Source organism: Stomoxys calcitrans, chromosome 2, assembly GCF_963082655.1.
Source record: "Stomoxys calcitrans chromosome 2, idStoCalc2.1, whole genome shotgun sequence".
In the NCBI taxonomy this organism is placed as follows: Eukaryota; Metazoa; Arthropoda; class Insecta; order Diptera; family Muscidae; genus Stomoxys; species Stomoxys calcitrans.
Window position 1 is genome coordinate 119,410,070 of NC_081553.1, and position 19,884 is coordinate 119,429,953.

Below are 19,884 nucleotides of genomic sequence, written 5' to 3' on the forward strand. Positions count from 1 at the left end.
ATGTGTGTGTACATGATTGGGTGTTAGTATGTGAGTATGCTTTTGTCCCGAACCAAGTATCATGGCCGAAATAAAATAAAGGGATAATAAGGCCATACTACACTGAATCTTTTGTTGTGTCCTGTTTCATTCTTTCTTTTCTTTCAGCAACATCCTCCTAAACTCCTTTGTGTATTTTCGATGCATAAAGACTGATGGATGAGTCTCTATAAGTGGGCACATAAGTATGTATATGAGCTTGTATGTCAACTATAATATGTGTGGGTGTGTTAGTTGAATACATCCATAAGTGTCATGTTCTTTTTTCACAACATGGTACAATTCATTCTTAACATAAACGCACGTTTATTTGCAGAGTTTCGTTCGTTTCGTTCATTTTAGGCAAAACTCATTCATTCATATGGCTTTGCTTGGACATTCAGCAGACACAAGGGTGGTTATACTATAATGGCGAAATTATTCGATTGGCAATCAAAATGGCTGCCATTTCACAATAAATGTTATACATGAATTTTTTTCATAGCGGTGATGCCGTGCCCTCAAAATCGATTTTCATCTACAAAACTGCTATTAAAATATGTTTTAATGTTTGAGAAACGGTTAAACCGGCAATTTCGAAATACATATACAGACAATGCATTACCTATCGCGTTGATCTCCGCCTAAAAGTTGCTAAACTCTTTGCGTCTCCAAAAAGGGGCGTCGATATCGAGTTCATGACAATGGATACCACAGCCGGGGTCGTTTTTCATTCAAGATTTCATCCCTATTGCCACCAACTTAACTAGCTACCGGAACTTTCAATCTTCTGTCAATTACATTTATTGCTATCCGGAAAACGGTTAGAAGAGCATCATATCTCTATATCAGCCCGCTAACGAAAATGCAAATTTTGCCCATGAACATTCCACTAAGGAACTGGGGCAAACTTCTCACATATCAAAGAGTGCAGTCCGATTCAAGTTTTAAGCTCAATGATAAGGGGCCTCCTTTTTATAGCCGAGCCCGAACGGCGTGCCGCAGCGCGACATCTATGTCGAGAGAAGTTTTACATGGCATAGTACCTTACAAATGTTGCCAGAATAAGGAGAGGAAATCCACCTGCTTAAGAACATGCCTTACCATGTCTTCTAACTATGTCCAGCGTTCGATACACTCCCTTCAGTCCAGAATGCTTTACATCTGAGATCCGCAACTAGTATCTCTGATGGTCTCGCCAGGATTCGAACCCAGGCGTTCAGCGTCATAGGCGGACATGCTAACCTCTGCGCTACGGTGGCCTCCAACAGCCCGCTAACAGTAGTGTTAATAATATTCTCTCAGTCAATTTTCACATTATTGCACGGCTCGAGAGGATAAAATTCTAAGAATCTAGTTGTTGTGGTACCCATGGCACCAGATATAAATCTTAAGACTACTTTATTAACCCAGTCAAGATAACTCTGTCATCGGCCACCAAACATAACAGTTTTACGTCAACGCCAGCCATATCTATGCAGAGTGTACCCAATATATTATTCTAAATCTTCAACTCATCATACAACCCACGGTTTTCTGTCACAAATAAAGAGCCTGAAAACACTTCCGAATTACACCAAGGATCTTAAATCCCATGGCAGACAATTGTACGTACCGGATTGACCCCATGAAATACTTCATGGCCAAGGGCTGCCGCCTCAGTGTGCAACACACTGCTACTACAACAACAACACCAAGGATCTATGCTGATCCACCAAGCCTGCCGAGATATTCCTATCCAAAAGCATGTTCAATACCCTCAAAAGCTTTCCATATTCTAACCCCATGTTCTTTAACCCTAGCAAAGTTAAAGGCTTCCTCAATTGCCAGAAAAGACCTTACATTCGAAAGTCTTCTCCAGCAAAACAATGTGATGTCCATTACACCGACCAAAATTTTGCCAAAATTTTGCATAACGCTTTCCTCAACGACTTCCACATTACCTGAGAAGTTTGCTCGAAATCAGTTCAGAATTAGATATAGCTCCCATTTACAATATTGTTGTCATTTGTAGTTACTACAGTTTGAACATATTTGCTCGCAGAGGTCCATCAAAATTGGTTCGGAATTGGATATATATAACGTTCAACGGTGAAAGGGAATGTTGCACCGTTACTGTAAAAATAGAACTTTCCCAATAAATCAGATTTGCTTGACACAAAGATATTTTAGGTGTTTTATTTTTGTGTGTATACAGTCACAACCATTTCAGACTTCATTCATTCACTGTCTGTAGATTTGTTCTGCATGTCGAATTTTTGGATTGCCTTTTTTTGGCTTCGATATTACCATGACGTCTTTCGGTATGACTTCTGGTCACCAAGTATGGATATTGAAGCTTTTTGCATGGAGTGGACAATGGTTATATATTAAGTTTCTATATAAAAGGAATGAGAAGGAATTTCTTCTCATTTGCATTTCTGCTAGTCAGGACGTTCATTTTTCGTTGCACTTTTACATTTGCCAATCTTTGCTGCAACGGGGTTTATCGTTATTTTATTGAGGGACAACTATGGGACCTTGTGAATATAATGTCAAGATCTGTTGCTGCAAACTACCATAATGTTTTTTCGATTGTTTCTGTTTCAAGACGATCTCAATGATCCGAGATTTTTTTGTAATGGAAAAGGAAAGCCAGAGATCATCTTTAGGTGTTAGATGGTTAGAATAACTCATAGGCCATGTTAGGTGTGAAGGATTTAAGGGCCGTACTATGCTATGTTGTACTTATAGCGAAAACGCCTCTATGATATAAATACCACATTAACCACGCTCGACAACTCTGTTTATTAGCTGTACTTTTTCCAATGCATGTGTTTTTGTGTAATGACAGATTTTTTGTCTGCAACAATTACACTACTTCCATGTTGCACATGATTCTGTGCTCCGAACGCTAAACAACGGAAACGGCTCTCGCTGTTGTTCCGTGTGCCCAGTTTCGAATCCCAGCGTGTCTCTGGCGAATTTTTTTCATTTTCAAGTTTTTTGTCTGTTAGGGCGAAGTTCATTTAATTTCACAATTTCTGTTTGTTTCTCTTTCGAGACGTGTTCAATGATCGGAATTTTTCCAACGCATGTGTTTGTGTTACGGCATACTTTTTGTCTACACATTTACACTACTCCCATGGCATACACATGATTCTGCGCATCTTTTGGAAGTTGTATTGAAGGCTTCAAACTCTAGACAAGGCGAAGGCTTTCGGTGTTGCTCCGTGTGGTCAGGTTAGAATCCCGGCCGGGCTCTACCGAATTTTCACTTTCAAGTTTTTTTGCCTGTGAGGGCGAAGATCATTTTAATTTTACAAATTTCGTTTGTTTCTCTTTCGAGACGGGCTCAATGATCTGACATATTTTTTTGCAATGGAAAAAGAAAGTTAGAGATCAACCTACACACCAATCACTATGGGACACGTTTCGTCATTTGGTTATAATAACTCATCGACCATATTAGGTGTGAAGGCTTCAAGGGCCTTACATTCGTTTGTTGTACTCACATTGTATTTATTGCGCAAACGCCTCTATGGTATAAAACCGCATACCACAGTTTTTGCGCGAAGAAGTCTAGCTTAAACGTGAATCGGTGAGCACTCATTAATATGAGAGAAGTGTCCTAGTGTCGCTGTTCCTTAATGGAATGTTAATAGGAAAATTTTCAGTTTGAAAGTCCATTCACATCAATCCTGTCCTTTGTTTTTATACCCTCCACCATAAGATGGGGGGTATACTAATTTCGTCATTCTGTTTGTAACTACTCGAAATATTCGTCTGAGACCCCATAAAGTATATATATTCTTGATCGTCGTGAAATTTTATGTCGATGTAGCCATGTCCGTCCGTCTGTCCGTCCGTCCGTCCGTCCGTCCGTCCGTCCGTCCGTCCGTCCGTCCGTCCGTCTGTCTGTCGAAAGCACGCTAACTTCCGAAGGAGTAAAGCTAGCCGCTTGAAATTTTGCACAAATACTTCTTATTAGTGTAGGTCGGTTGGTATTGTAAATGGGCCATATCGGTCCATGTTTTGATATAGCTGCCATATAAACCGAACTTGGGTCTTGACTTCTTGAGCCTCTAGAGTGCGCAATTCTTATCCGATTGGAATGAATTTTTGCACGACGTGTTTTGTTATGATATCCAACCACTGCGCCAAGTATAGTTCAAATCGGTCCATAACCTGATATAGCTGCCATATAAACCGATCTTGGGTCTTGACTTCTTGAGCCTCTAGCGTGCGCAATTCTTATCCGATCAGAATGAAATTTTGCACGTCGTGTTTTGTTATTAAATACAACAACCGTGCCAAGTATGGTTCAAATCGGTCCATAACCTGATATAGCTGCCATATAAACCGATCCTGGGTCTTGACTTCTTGAGCCTCTAGAGTGCGCAATTCTTATCCGATTGGAATGAAATTTTGCACCACGTGTTTTGTTATGATATCCAACAACTGTGCCAAGTATGGTTCAAATCGGTCCATAACCTGATATAGCTGCCATATAAACCGATCTTGGGTCTTGACTTCTTGAGCCTCTAGCGTGCACAATTCTTATCCGATCAGAATGAAATTGTGTACGACGTGTTTTGTTATGATATCCAACAACTGTGCCAAGTATGGTTCAAATCGGTCCATAACCTGATATAGCTGCCATATAAACCGATCTTGGGTCTTGACTTCTTGAGCCTCTAGAGGGCGCAATTCTTATCCGAATGGAATGAAATTTTGCATGACGTGTTTTGTTATGATATCCAACAACTGTGCCAAGTATGGTTTAAATCGGCCCATAACCTGATATAGCTGCCATATAAACCGATCTTGGGTCTTGACTTCTTGAGCCACTAGAGGGCACAATTCTTATGCGATTTGAATGAATTTTTGCACGAAGTATTTCGTTATGATATCCAACAACTGTGCCAAGTATGGTTTAAATCGGTCGATAACCTGATATAGCTGTCATATAAACAGATCTGGGGATTTGACTTCTTGAGCTTTTAGAGGGCGCAATTGCTATCCGATTTGGCTGAAATTTTGCATGACGTATTTTATTTTTACTTTCAACAACTGTGTCAAATAAGGTTCAAATCGGTTCATAACCTGATATAGCTGCCATATAAACCGATCTGGGATCTTGACTTCTTGACCCCTAGAGGTCGCAATTATTATCCGATATGCCTGAAATTTTGTACGACGGATCCTCTCATGACCATCAACAAACGTGTTTATAATGGTCTGAATCGTTCTATAGCCCGATACAGATCCCATATAAATCGTTCTGTCTATTTTACTTCGTGAGCCCCAATGGACGCAATTCTTATACGAATTGGCTGAAATTTTACACAGGTCTCCAACATATAATTTAATTGTGGTCCGAACCGGACCATATCTTGATATCGTTTTAATAGCAGAGCAACTCTTTTCTTATATCCTTTTTTGCCTAAGAAGAGATGCCGGGAAAAGAACTCGACAAATGCAATCCATGGTGGAGGGTATATAAGATTCGGCCCGGCCGAACTTAGCACGCTTTTACTTGTTTCTTCATCATTCATTCGAATTGTGGCTAGCCTCCTATTCACTGGAGTAGGAGGGTCTGTTTCTCCAAGGTTTAGGTGTTGTAGGAATGTAATTTGGCTTAGCTTTTGCCGATATAAAGCTAGAAGAAACCGCTTCCAATACTCCTTATGTCACTCAAGACCCGTTTAAATAGAAGTTATATCTAAATGTGAAGGCGAGTGTCGAAGAGGTTATTATGTCCGACTATGACGCGGAATGTCAGTGCTCAAACAATGGCGCATACATCAGAAAAAAACGCGGTTATCTCATCACTATTGTTGGAGCCATTTGCAATATATTGGGTTGCCCAAAAAGTAATTGCGGATTTTTTAAAAGAAAGTAAATGCATTTTTAATAAAACTTAGAATGAACTTTAATCAAATATACTTTTTTTACACTTTTTTTCTAAAGCAAGTTAAAATTACATGCAATTACAGAGTCACAAGCTGTGAAAAAATTTGTCAACGCCGACTATATGAAAAATCCGCAATTACTTTTTGGGCAACCCAATATTAAGCCGTGTAAAACATATCTACTAAGTGGTGTCGCTATGAGCCATGCCATTTGGACTTGGCAATAAAGAGGAGGTCGCTTTTCATTGAACTAGATAACTCTTATCGATACCAGAGTTACCCGCTGTTCCTTAATCGAATGTTCGTGGGCAAATTTGGATTTGTATACCCTATACCACTATTCTGGTACAGGTTATATTAACACATTTGTTTGTAACACCCAGAAAGAAGAGAGATAGAGCGATTAATAGTATATGGATCGACTCAGAATCACACTTTGATCTAACTTAGCTTTGCCCATCTGTCTGTAAATCCGTCCGTCGGTCTGTCTGCCTATCTATCTGTCCACTGCGACAACTTTATTTGTATGTCAAAAGAGATGGTGCTTAACAATTTTGGTAATTAATTTAATGATTTTAGTTGTTGAAGTGTATCTGTTGATACTTGATAGAAAAAATTTTGAAGTTTTAAGTATTTTCAAAAAAAAATTTTTTTTAGTTGTTGGTAGTCAAAGGATATTTTTATACCGACCACCATAAGATGGGGATATACCGTTGGTAACACCTCGAAATATTCGTCTAAGACCCCAGTATTCAGTATTGATGTAGGTCGATGGTGATTGTAAAAGTCTTATCAGTTCAGATTTAAATATAGCTCCCATATAAACCGATCTTCCGACTTGACTTCTTGAGCCCCTGGACGCCGCAATTTTTGTCCAATAGGGCTAAAATTGTGCATGTAGTGTTCTGTTATTACTCTAAACAAATATGCCTTAGACGGTTCAAATCGGTCAAGATCCTGATATAGCTCCCTTTTTTGACCGATTTGGCTGAAATTTTGCATGTAGTGTTCTGACTTCAAACAACTGTGCTTAGTACTGTCCAAATCGGTTCATAACCTGACATAGCTCCCATATAAACCGATCTCCCAAATTGACTTCTTGAGTCCTTACAAGCCGCAATTTTTGTCCGATTTGGATTTTAAACAAAAGTTGATGTTTTTCAAAATTATTTTTATCTGTGTTTGGACTAGACACGAAGGCCAGTGAAATACGGTGAAAATACGTCCGATATGGACTAATCTATTCGGAATTAGATATAGCTCCCAATAATTTAGGGACTTGTTTACCAATCCTCACGAAATCTTGACCCCCGGTTTACTTTAAACGTCACAAGTCCTGATGAAGGCAACATAATAGTTTTTATACCCCCCACCAAAGAATGGGATATATTCATTTTGCCATTTCGTTTGCAATACATCGACCCTATAAAGTTAAAATCGTGATACAGTCCTTAAAAAAAGAGATATTAAATACAGATCGTGTTTGTCCATAGATAGGTTAAGTTCGAAGATGGGCTATATCGGACAATATATTGATATAGCCCCCATTTAAAACGACCAGCCGATTTAAGATCTTAGGCCCATAAAAGCCACATTTATTATCCGAATTTGCTGAAATTTTGGACAGTGAGTTGTGTTAGGCTCTTCGACATATTTCTTCAGTTAAGGACAAATTGGCCCAGATATAGATATAGCTGTCATATAGTCCGATCTCTCGATTTAAAGTCTTGGGCCCATAAAAGGCGCATTTTTTGACCGATTTCGTGAAATTTAGGACAGTGAGTTGTGTTAGGGCCCTCGAATTCCTTCTTGAAGATGGCCTAGATCGGTCCAGATTAAGATATAGCTGACTGATCACTCGATTTAAGGCCTTGGCCACATAGGCTCATTTACTATCCGATTTCAATGAAATTACTATGACTAATGCTAATATTAGGCTTTCAAAAAGACCAATCTTTAACAGTAACTTGTATTTATTAACCCACTCAATGTCCGTGCCGAATTTGGTCCAAATCGGATCATATTTCGATATAGCTGCTATGGATGCATAAATAATGCATTTTCACCGGATTATGACGAAAGGTGGTTACATATATACCCGAGGTGGTGGGTATTCGGTCCAAATCGGACAATATTTGGATAAAGCTGCTATGGGTGCATTAATAATGCATTTTTCACCGGATTATGCCGAAAAGTGGTTTATATAAACCGATCTTGGATCTTGATTTCTTGAGCCTCTAGAGGGCGCAATTCTCATCCGATTTGGAAGAAATGTTGTACAATGGCTTCTTTCATGACCTTCAACATACGTGTCTAATATGGTCTAAATCGATCAATAGCTTGATACAGCTCCCATAAAAAGCGATCTCCCGATTTTTCTTTCTGAGCCCCAACAATACGCAATTCTTTATCAATATTCTTTATTTGTCTAAAAAGAGATACCGCGCATAGAACTCGATAAATGCGATCCATGTTGGAGGGTATATAAGATTCGGCACGGCCGAACTTAGCACGCTCTTACTTGTTATAATTTAATTTCAATAAAAAGTTGATTTTGATTTTTCAAACTAATTTTATATACCTACATCAAATACCTGGCTTAAAATTTTTCTCTACACCACCCTAATACACTACCAACATATTAACAAGAGTGGGTGTTGTATTTTTACATATGATTGTTGTACAAATATAAAATATATACTGAAATACAAAAATACATACACATACACTTATAAATACAACAGCAAACTTGAAAACAAAGGGATCTTGGCGCGTTTGTAATTCTGTGCTTATGTGTATGTGAGTTTGCCGAAGCTTGTACGTGTGAGTGAGTCAAATAAATTCCGCAGCGCTAGAAGCAAAAGATTTATTATCAAATTAAATTTCTGACAGAATTTATTGCTTTATCTCTCGCTGAACATAGTTTTTCCACATCTCTTTTGTTTTGCAAGCATGTATAAATGTGCATGTGTGTATGTGTAAAAGCCAGTAAGCAACATAAGAGTGTAGGAAATTCATTTTCCGCTTCTGCACTCAAATTTGGAGAAAACTTGTATACATGAGTTAGCCTCTCACGTACACAACTGACTGCACGCGTTTCCTTTTCCTATTGATTACTTGGTATGGGCTTGGTACTTCGCCGGACCAATGCCTAAAATAAGATAATTTTTTTAAACAAAAGTTGAAATTTTCTGAAATAATAGTGTTCATATACTTGAACACAATTGAAGTACATGTTTTTTTATTTTCATTGACATCCTTCCGGAAGCTCTAGGTACGACAGAGAAGTGGGTTGACGGAAGAGATGTAGGCGTAAATCTCGGCCGACACCTAAAACAGGTGACTTTTCAACTGTTCAGCCATCTTGTAGAGAATATGGAAGAACAATTTTCAAATTCAGAAATCACTTTTCCACAGTTATTACAGTTGACTGGCTGTCGGCGAAAATCTGTTTGTTATCCCTTGTTTGGATATTTTCTTTTCTCCATGACATTCTTTAATTGTAAGGATCTCCGCCGAACGAACTACTGTAATCGGGAACCTCCTCGATATGTCCGATCCTAGTTCCTTAGAGAATACCCCAAAGCCCGATTTAGAACCATTCGTATTGATTTAAACATACTTTTTATTTACTGAGACATCATAGTTTCAATCAACTCTATCAGGTTTATAGTAACAATACTTTTTATCAAAAAAAAAAAAAAAAACGCCTCAGAAAATGTGTAATTCACACAGTTTCTGTAGCCACTGCTCGGTTAAAGAGAAAGCTCCTTCAAACTCACAACAGTGGTCCAGAGACATGATGTGTAGCACTGAATTCAGTGTATCAGATGATGTCATTCTCAATGCGACTGGGATGCACTGACCAAGTATTGAAAAGTTGGTTGTTTTTGAAGCGCCGTCCACCAGATAACGCCTATGACGATCTGGTGAGTCCGAATGCAGAATATAGACTAAAATCTCTAAATACAGACATTCACTAATACCAAACCCAATCTTACCAGGCGACAATAGCTCTGCCTAGTACGCCTGCTATTTTATTTAAGAATTTGCTTAAGCATTTTAGTTACCCTAAATCAACGGTCAAAACCACTAGAGTCGAAATGAGCCACTGCAGAACTCTTATTGGTAAGCACAGTCATAATGCCAAATTGGTTTTCGTTAATATCTTCATTGAAGGTCCTCTAAATTCAGAAGCGACTTGCACAGACTAGTCGAAGTATATACAACATACCCGTGAACTAGCCGTTCCGATTATCATCACATACATTTAAATTATGACCACAACTCATTCACCAGCGTGATCTTGAAAGTATATCTACATATGTGGCTCTCAAAGGCTGGTAATCCCACTACTCTGCATCAGTCATGTCGCTTGCAACATGTTGATTTGAAACAAAATAGTAAGATTAACTGTCACCACTATACGGGGAATGCGCCCCGTAGGAGATTGACAAAATAAAAATCTGTTCAAAATTGCAGGTGAACATCTTTATTTTTAAAGACTATAGCTTGATTACAACTGATGTACGGAGAGACATCCGGTCAAATTTTCACTCATATAGTTCAACAGCCCACATATACTTACTTAGTTGATCATTAAAGAACATTTGTTCCACTTGCCAAACGCAGAATAAATTTCCTCGTTCCTTATTCCACATATATTTCACCACTTAGGCTTTCCATCGCAGTTTTGCGTGTACCATGTCGCCCCCTCGCTAGCGCTTCTTCATTCATTCTAACAACATAACCTAGTCAACGCAACCGTTGTATTTTGATACGTTTAACTATGCTAACGTCGCACAGTGGGATGGGGGAAAATTAATGGAACTAAGGCTGCCATTTGTAAACGGTTAAAGATATCGATTCCTTCCCGAAAATATTATGTAATCCCCTTTTTTTATTTTCGTTTTTTGGAAGATATCGACAGAGATTATCGCATTACGTCTCCTCTCCAAATATAGGAGGTGTATCATGTACCGTTATGAAATGAGAACGAAATAGATTATGGTGTAAGGGCTATTTAGGGTTTATTTATATTTTTGCTTCACCGCGATATGTCCCTTCTATCAAATAGCACATTAATACAGTATGAAATGATTTGACTATTTTAACAAGAAGTTGGTGTTTATCTTAGAAGTTTGGTAACAAATTTTCACTTGTAACGTAAGTCATACCCTTATGTCCGGTTTGGGGTACTGGCCCTAAAAACTATGAATTTTTCGTTTCACTCTTTTTAAGACTCTTTTGTCTAGGTGAGCAAATACGTCCTATTTGGGGGTTATTATGGTGATGGGACGTCCGCTAGACAGTTGACCCCTAATGTTGATATCAGATACGTGGTCTACTCCCACATACCTTTAATTTGAGCCCCATATTTCCATAGTCGGCAAACATGACCGGCTCAGTGAGTTGGCCTTGAAAATATATATCGGATTCGTATTTCACTTTAGAAACCCTCTTATTTGAGCCTCACATTGCAATAGTAAGAAAATACTTACTATTTTGGTGGTGTTGTGGGGGTGGCGTGGCCCCGTAGACACTTTTCCCGAATATTGATATCAAATTCGTGCTTTACTCCCAAAAAATTTTTATTTGAGCGCCATATTGCTATGGTCGTAAATTTGTCCCCTTTGGGGATGTTTTTGGTGAGAGGCGGCCCCCCAACACTTAGTCCCATATTTGGATATCAGATTCGAATTCCATACTTAAATACCGTTTTATTTAAGCCTCATATTGCCATGGTCAGTAAATAAGTCCCGTTTTGGGGGTGTTTTGGGAAAGGGGTGGACCCCCAGAATCGTGGTCCCACATTTGGATATCAGATTCGTATTCTACTTGTAAATACCTTCCATTTTAGTCTCATATTGCCATGGTCGGTAAATATGTCCGATTTGGGGGTGTTTTGGGGCTTGGGGTGGTCCCCTTAGCACTTGGATATGAGATACGTTTTCTTATCCAAAATACCTTTCATTTGAGTCCCATATTGTCGTGATCGGTCTGAATATATGTTTGGTTGGTTTTAGGGTGGGGCAGACCCCCTAGGTACCCCATCCCAGCTTAAATCGCACCACCCATCTCCGAGATTTGGCGTTTCTGAAAATTAGGGTAAGGGGGAGGGTTCTAATCTAATCCAATTTAAACCAATTTGTTCCGTCGCTAGACTGTAAGAGTCATCTGTGCTAAATTTCAAGCTAATCGGACCAAAAATGCTGTCTGTACTTTAATGTTGTATGATGGTGTATCCGCCATTTTGTTGAGAACTAACCTTCCACCGTGACCGCGAAAAATGATGTAAGCGACATAGAACCCCGTTGTACAGAAGATATTAAAAACACAATGGACTTAAAATTGTCTAAGTGAGTCTGTAAAGAATTGCCACTCTTACCTAACCTAAACGTCCAATACTAAATTTTAATGGCCAATTATGAGTATATCATATAGGACAGCGAAAATCCTATGGGTTGATCCGTATCGTGATAAGGACGAGGCTATTACTGAAAAGAAGTAAGAAGGAGGTCAGTATGGCTTATGGTATCATAAGGGGACACATAGTGCTACGAGCTCACTTATGCAAAATCGGTGCGGCAAGCGATAGCATGTGTAGGGCATGTGGGGAAGATGATGAGACGTTGGAGCATTCCCTATGTGATTGCCCGGATTTCGAATATTAAATCCGAATTGCAAGTCATTTAAATTTTGTCACCAACCCAAAATTATGCGTCAAAATGGAAATCGAACCACAAATGCCTTTGTAGATTGCAAAACACTAAGCCAATCTTCGTTAAAATGTCAACAGATAAAAATTTAAACTCGTGTATTCCCGAAACTGGTTGAAATATTGTATATCTCAAACGTGTCTTCTGCGATCACTTTGAAATTCCTCCTCACAGACTCGTTCCTGGCGTTATTTCGATTCTGTCGTCGGTTAACTAATTTTGGTTGCTATACCGAGAAACGGACTTCAACGTACCAACAGAACTCCGGAAAATCGAAACAGTAAGGCAGTCAGTTAGTTGTGCGTTCTTCACGGCGTTCGGCTAGCAAACACGTAGCTGCTATGGGAATTTCTGACACCACTGCTCGACGATTTCTCCTTCAATACCTTAAATTTCATCCAAATAAATTGTCTGATTTGCAAGAAATTTCTGGATGCATTGGTAGCTCATGCAATGCTTCTGGCGTATCTTCACTCCAAATTAGACAATTCTTTTTATTTACGTATCCATTGAGCTAAAACTGAGCTTCGTCATAAATGGATGAGCGTGATAAACTTTCCTAACAGAACACTCATTTTGATAGCAAAATTCAATAATTTTCAAGCATTGTTCGTTTGTAAGACGATTCATGGTTGAATTATAGACCAAACTGAAGATGTTTGACAGTGAAACAAAACACGAAACTTGAGTCAGCTGTTTAAACCAGTGCTGCCAAAAAGATAAAAGCTAAAACATCACCCATTATATTTTGGGTTGCCTAAAAAGTAATTGCGGATTTTTTAAAAGGAAGTAAATGCATTTTTAATGAAACTTAAAATGAATTTTAATCAAATATATAATTGCCATTTTGTTCGATAACCTTTTGCCATCTTTCTGGCAAATTTTGTATTCCACGCTCATAGAACTTCTGGCCTTTATCTGCAAAAAACTGAAGCAAGTGCGATTTTATAGCCTCATCATTGCCGAAAGTTTTACCTTTTAAGGAGTTCTGCAAAGATCGAAATAAATGGTAGTCTGATGGTGCAAGGTCAGGGCTATATGGTGGATGCATCAAAAGTTCCCAGCCAAGCTCACTCAGTTTTTGGCGAGTGACCAAAGATGTGTGCGGTCTAGCGTTGTCCTGGTGGAATATGACACCTTTACGATTGACCAATTCTTGTCGCTTCTCCTTGATGGCTGTATTCAATTTGTCTAATTGTTGACAGTAAACATCCGAATTAATCGTTTGGTTCCTTGGAAGCAGCTCAAAATATACCACACCCTTCCAATCCCACCAAACAGACAGCATAACCCTCTTTTGGTGGATATCAGCCTTTGAAGTGGTTTGAGCTGGTTCACCATGTTTGGACCATGATCGTTTTCGACTAACGTTATTGTAAACAATCCTTTTTTCATCTCCAGTTATGATTCGTTTTAAAAACGGATCGAATTCATTGCATTTAAGGTGTATATAGGTGCATAAGGTGCTCAAGCGTTGATTCGGTTTGTTAAATGAATTTCTTTCAATACATGTGGTACCCAAATATGAAGCTTTTTCACCAGTCCAAGACTTTTTATGTGATAATGAACGGTTGATTTTGGTATATTTAACTTCTCTCCTATCTCACGCTCAGTAACATGACGATCCAATTCGATTAATGCTTAAAATTTGTCAACGCCGACTGTATGAAAAATCACCAATTACTTTTTGGGCAACCCAATATTTCATCCGAAATGGCTTTTTAAGGCTCTAGTAGCAATAATTTTGGTCCGATGTTTACAAAATTTTGCATAAGACGTTCTATTTAATGTTCCAACATGTGGGCATTACTTTTTCAAAATCGGTTCAGATTTAGATATAACTCCCATATATATATATATATATATATATATATATATATATATATATATATATATATATATATATATATATATATATATATATATATATATATATATATATATATATATATATATATATATATATATTTGATCCGGTATGGCATAATATTGATCCGATCATTACAAAATTTTGAACTATATGTTGTTTTAAATATTCAACATGTGTGCGTAATTTTATCAAAATGTATAAACTGTTCAGTGTGAACATAGGGCATCAACAAGCTTTCTCCATATAGCTCTATCGTTGGCCAAAGCCTTAGCCTATCCAGCTCCCTAATTAGTGTCACGATCTTTTCAAGGATGCCTTTATTCAACAGCGAAACTGTGCCAAACGCACGCTCGAGGTCGATGAATTAAAGGTTTAGGTGAGTACTAACTTCTGCAGACTGTTTAATTGTTATGCGCAGGGAGCTAATGTGATTAGCACAAGAACGTCCTGGCCGAAAGCCTGCCTATTCCTTCCTCATAATGCTGTCAAGTGAAGGCGAAATAAGCTGCTGAATACGACTTGCCATGACTTTATTTATTGCGTTAAACAATGCAATTATCCTTCAGTTTTTACACTTCTTCCATTCCGAGAGTATCAGTTTTTAGACTTCTTCCATTCCGAGAGTACAGCCTTTGTATCCCAGGCCTTTCTGGTTATTGAGGTGATCGCCAGAGCTATGGGTTGTGTCCCATACCGCAACAGTCCAGCAGGTATTTTGTCAGGGCCACCTGATTTACCATTTTTGAGTAAGACTAGAACGGCTTCAATTTATATTTAGTGGGGCTGTGGATATATCCCCGCGTGGGTTTCGGAGCACAGGGGGACTAGGAGCGTCGGAACTTGAACGTCCTCTGCTGTTGGTCCTTTGGAGCTGAAGAAACCGCGCCATCGCTCCAATTTCTGTATATGTGTTGATTCAGATCCGTCCTCACCTTTTATTATTTCCGTTGGCCTTATATCGTTTAGTGGTGGGTATAATAAAGTAATATAAGTCTGAGAAAAACCAATGTCCCAAAATTCTTGAAAGATACTCTGGGCACCCGCTTCATAATATTTAAAGAAATAATGTTGCCCAAAAAGTAATTGCGGATTTTTCATATAGTCGGCGTTGACAAATTTTTTCACAGCATGTGACTCTGTAATTGCATTCTTTCTTCTGTCAGTTATCAGCTGTTACTTTTAGCTTGCTTTAGAAAAAAAGTGTAAAAAAAGTATATTTGATTAAAGTTCATTCTAAGATTCATTAAAAATGCATTTAAATTCTTTCAAAAAATCCGCAATTACTTTTTGGGCAACCCAATATTTTAAAATGTCTACTATAGAATGTAACGAAGCAATCCGAACGAAATAGTTCGATTATTCAATAAAATAACACTCCCTTGAACCTTTGTAAAGAACTGGACTGCAATAATTGTGTATGGTATAAATATCAGTCCGTAGTTCTGTTTTGAATCGAAATGTCTCTGAGATAAATCCATTTTACTTGCATCATCACCCTCATCAGAAATTTCTTGTAACGTAACCCTCATTTCTCTAATATCAACTCACTTTGCTTATCAACGACTACGAAGTTCTTATACACGAACCACCAAGAAATAAACCATGGTCATAATTCAGGAGCCACACAATGTTTATACGAATACTCGTACATAGAGATGGTTTGTTTGAGAATACCGTTTAGATGGATGTGTTGTTTTGGTTGATAATACGTGTGATGGTATCGTTGGTGAGTATGGATAATTTCGCATTAGCGCCGCCATAAAAATGCTGAGCTCCTTGCTGTGAGGGCCATAAAAATGATGCATTAACAAGTTTGAATTCATTTTTTATTACATTTATTTGCTACTTGTTGGATTTGATATTAATCACATGAATTGGTTGGTATGAAGTGCGTGTGGGATGGATGTTACATACGTAAGATTACACGAAACTGTATATCCGTGTGTTTTTCATTCCATTTCGATGGGGCATAGATGTGGCTAATAAATACGCAACAATAACAAAAATAAATAATGTTTCTTGCCTTCCGTATTAGTTTGAGCAATGTTTCAGACGCAACTCCATAAGCGAAATAAACTATAATAACAATGAGAAAAAGTATTTATTTTGACAAAAAAATTAGATTGAACAAAGATTTTTATGATGATTTCTTCCAAACTATGGTAAATCCATTGATTCTGCTAAAAATGTATACAAAATAAATTTTGCTGAAGGACATAATTTTATTCTACATACACAACTTCTGTCAAACTAGCAAAAATTAAAGGTTCTTAGAACAGAACAAGGATTATCGAGGGACTGGTTTACATGGGAGCTATATCAGGTTATAGACTGATTTGAACCATACTTGGCATAGTTGTAGGAAGTCTTTAGAGAACACAGCATGCAAAATTTCAGCCAAATCGGAAAAAATTTGCGGCTTGTAAGGACGCAAGAAGTCAAATCGGGAGATCGGTTTATATAGGAGCTATATCAGGTTATAGACCGATTTGGACCGTACATAACACGGTTGTAGGAAGTCACAACGCAACACCACTTGCAAAGTTTTTATACAAATCGGACAAAAATTTCGGCTTGTAAGTGCTCAAGAAGTCAAATTGAGAAATCGATTTATATGGGAGCTGTATCAGATTATAGACCGATTGAAACTTGGTACAGTTACTGAAAGTCATAACAAAACACTATGTGCAAAATTTCAGCCAAGTCTGACAAAAATTGCGACTTTCAAGAGCTCAAGAAATTAAATTGAGAGATCGGTTTATATAGGAGCTATATCAGGTTATAAACCGATTTGAACCGTACTTAGCACAGTTATTGGAAGTCATAACCGAACACCACATGCAAAACTTCAGCCAAATCGGACAAAAAATTGCGGCTTTTATGTGCCCATGAAGTCAAATCAGGAGATTGGTTTATATGGGAGCAAAATCAGACTATAGACCACTTCGGACCGTACTTAGCACAGTTGTTAGAAGTCGTGACAGATAATTATGTGCAAAATTTAGCCAAATCGTATAAAATTAGTACTTCCAGTATATCCAGACGTGATAACAAGAGAACGATTTATATGGGAGCTATATCAGGTTATAGACCGATTTCAACCGTATTTGGCAGTTATTGGATCGAGAGACCGGTTTATATGGGAGCTACATCAGGTTAAAGACAGTTTTGGACCGTGCTTGTCACAGTTGTTGCAGGTCGTAAAAGAACACTACATGCAAAATTTCAGCCAATTAGACAACATTTGCAAACGGTATGACTACATTAGTATACCCCCATCTTATGGTGGTGGGTATAAATATATGATTTCATAAGCGGCAATGGCAAGTGTTCATTGGATTGGATATTTTCTTCCAAAATCAGTTGTTGTTCCAAAAACCATTGATGCTGTGCGCCAACTGATATTGCAAGATCGTCATGTGACCTATCATGAGATTGATACAACTTTAGGCATTAGTAGAACCAGCATACATTCAATATTGCATGAACATTTGACTGTCAAAAAAATTTGTTCGCGTTGGAACCCACACAATTTGTCATTCACTCAAAAAAAGGCTCCTGGTGATCGGTCGAAAGAAATGCTCAAAAAATACGATCGCGGTGCTTTGAAACACGTCTATGACAGATGATGAATTGTGGATTTACGCGTATTAGTCCGAAAGTAACCAGCAGTCGACTGTATGTGTTTCTAGAGGAGCCAAATCCAATAAAAGTTGGTCGCGCACGAAGCACTTCCAAGCAAATGATCGTACCAAAAGAACAACGCGGAACAGGTAACTCTGAGTCGTGCTAAACATTTGTTTGTCAGTTGTCTTCCAAGAAATCTGGAAACCAACCGTCAAAGACGGATAACTCTTTACCACGACAATGCGAGCTCTCACAAGTCTGCTCAAACAACTGCATTTTTATACCCACCACCAAAGGAGGGGGGTATATTTATTTTGTCATTCCGTTTGCAACACATCGATATACCCATTTCCGACCCTATAAAGTATATATATTCTTGATCAGCGTAAAAATCTAAGACGATTTAGCCATGTCCGTCCGCCTGTCTGTTGAAATGACGCTACAGTCTTTAAAAATATATATATTGAGCTGAAACTTTGCACAGATTCTTTTTTATACCCACCACCGAAGGATGGGGGTATATTCATTTTGTCATTCCGTTTGCAACACATCGAAATATCCATTTCCGACCCTATAAAGTATATATATTCTTGATCAGCGTAAAAATCTAAGACGATCTAGACATGTCCGTCCGTCTGTCCGTCTGTCTGTTGAAATCACGCTACAGTCTTTAAAAATAGAGATATAGAGCTGAAATTTTGCACAGATTCTTTTTTTGTCCATAAGCAGGTTAAGTTCGAAGATGGGCTATATCGGACTATATCTTGATATAGCCCCCATATAGACCGATCCGCCGATTTAGGGTCTTAGGCCCATAAAAGCCACATTTATTATCCGATTTTGTTGAAATTTGGGACAGTGAGTTGTGTTAGGCCCTTCGACATCCTTTGTCAATTTGGCTCAGATCGGTCCAGATTTGGATATAGCTGCCATATAGACCGATCCTCCGATTTAGGGTCTAAGGCCCATAAAAACCACATTTATGGTCCGATTTCGCTGAAATTTGGGACAGTGAGTTGTCTTAGGCCCTTTAATACGTTTCTTTAATTTGGCCCAGATCGGTTCAGATTTAGATATATAGCTGCCATATAGACCGATCCTCCGGTTTAGGGTCTTAGGCCCACAAAAGCCACATTTATTATCCGATTTTGATGAAATTCAGGGCAGTGAATTGTGTAAGGCCCATCGACATCCTTCGTTAATTTGGCTCAGATCGGTCCAGATTTGGATATAGCTGCCATATAGATCGATCCTCCGATTTATGGTGTAAGGCCCATAATAGCCACAATTATTATCCGATTTTGCTGAAATTTGGGACAATGAGATGTGTTAGGCCCTTTGACATATTTCTTCAATTTGGTCCACATCGGTTCAAATTTGGATATAGCTGCCATATAGACCGATTTCTTGATTTATGGTTTTGGGCCCATAAAATGGTCATTTATTGCCCGATGTCCCCGAAATTTGGAACAGTGAGTTAAGTTAAGCCCCTTGACATACTTCTGCAATATCGCACAGATCGGTCCAGATTTGCATATAGCTGCCATATAGACCAATCTCTGGTTTTAAGGTTTAGGGCCCATAAAAGAGGCATTTATTGTCCGATTTCGCCGAAATTTGGGACAGTGCTTAGTGTTAGGCTCTTCGACATGTTTATGCAACTTGGCCCAAATCGGTCCAGATTTGGATATTGCTGCCATGTAGACCGATATCTCGATTTAAAGTCTTGGCCCCATAAAAGGCGCATTTATAATCC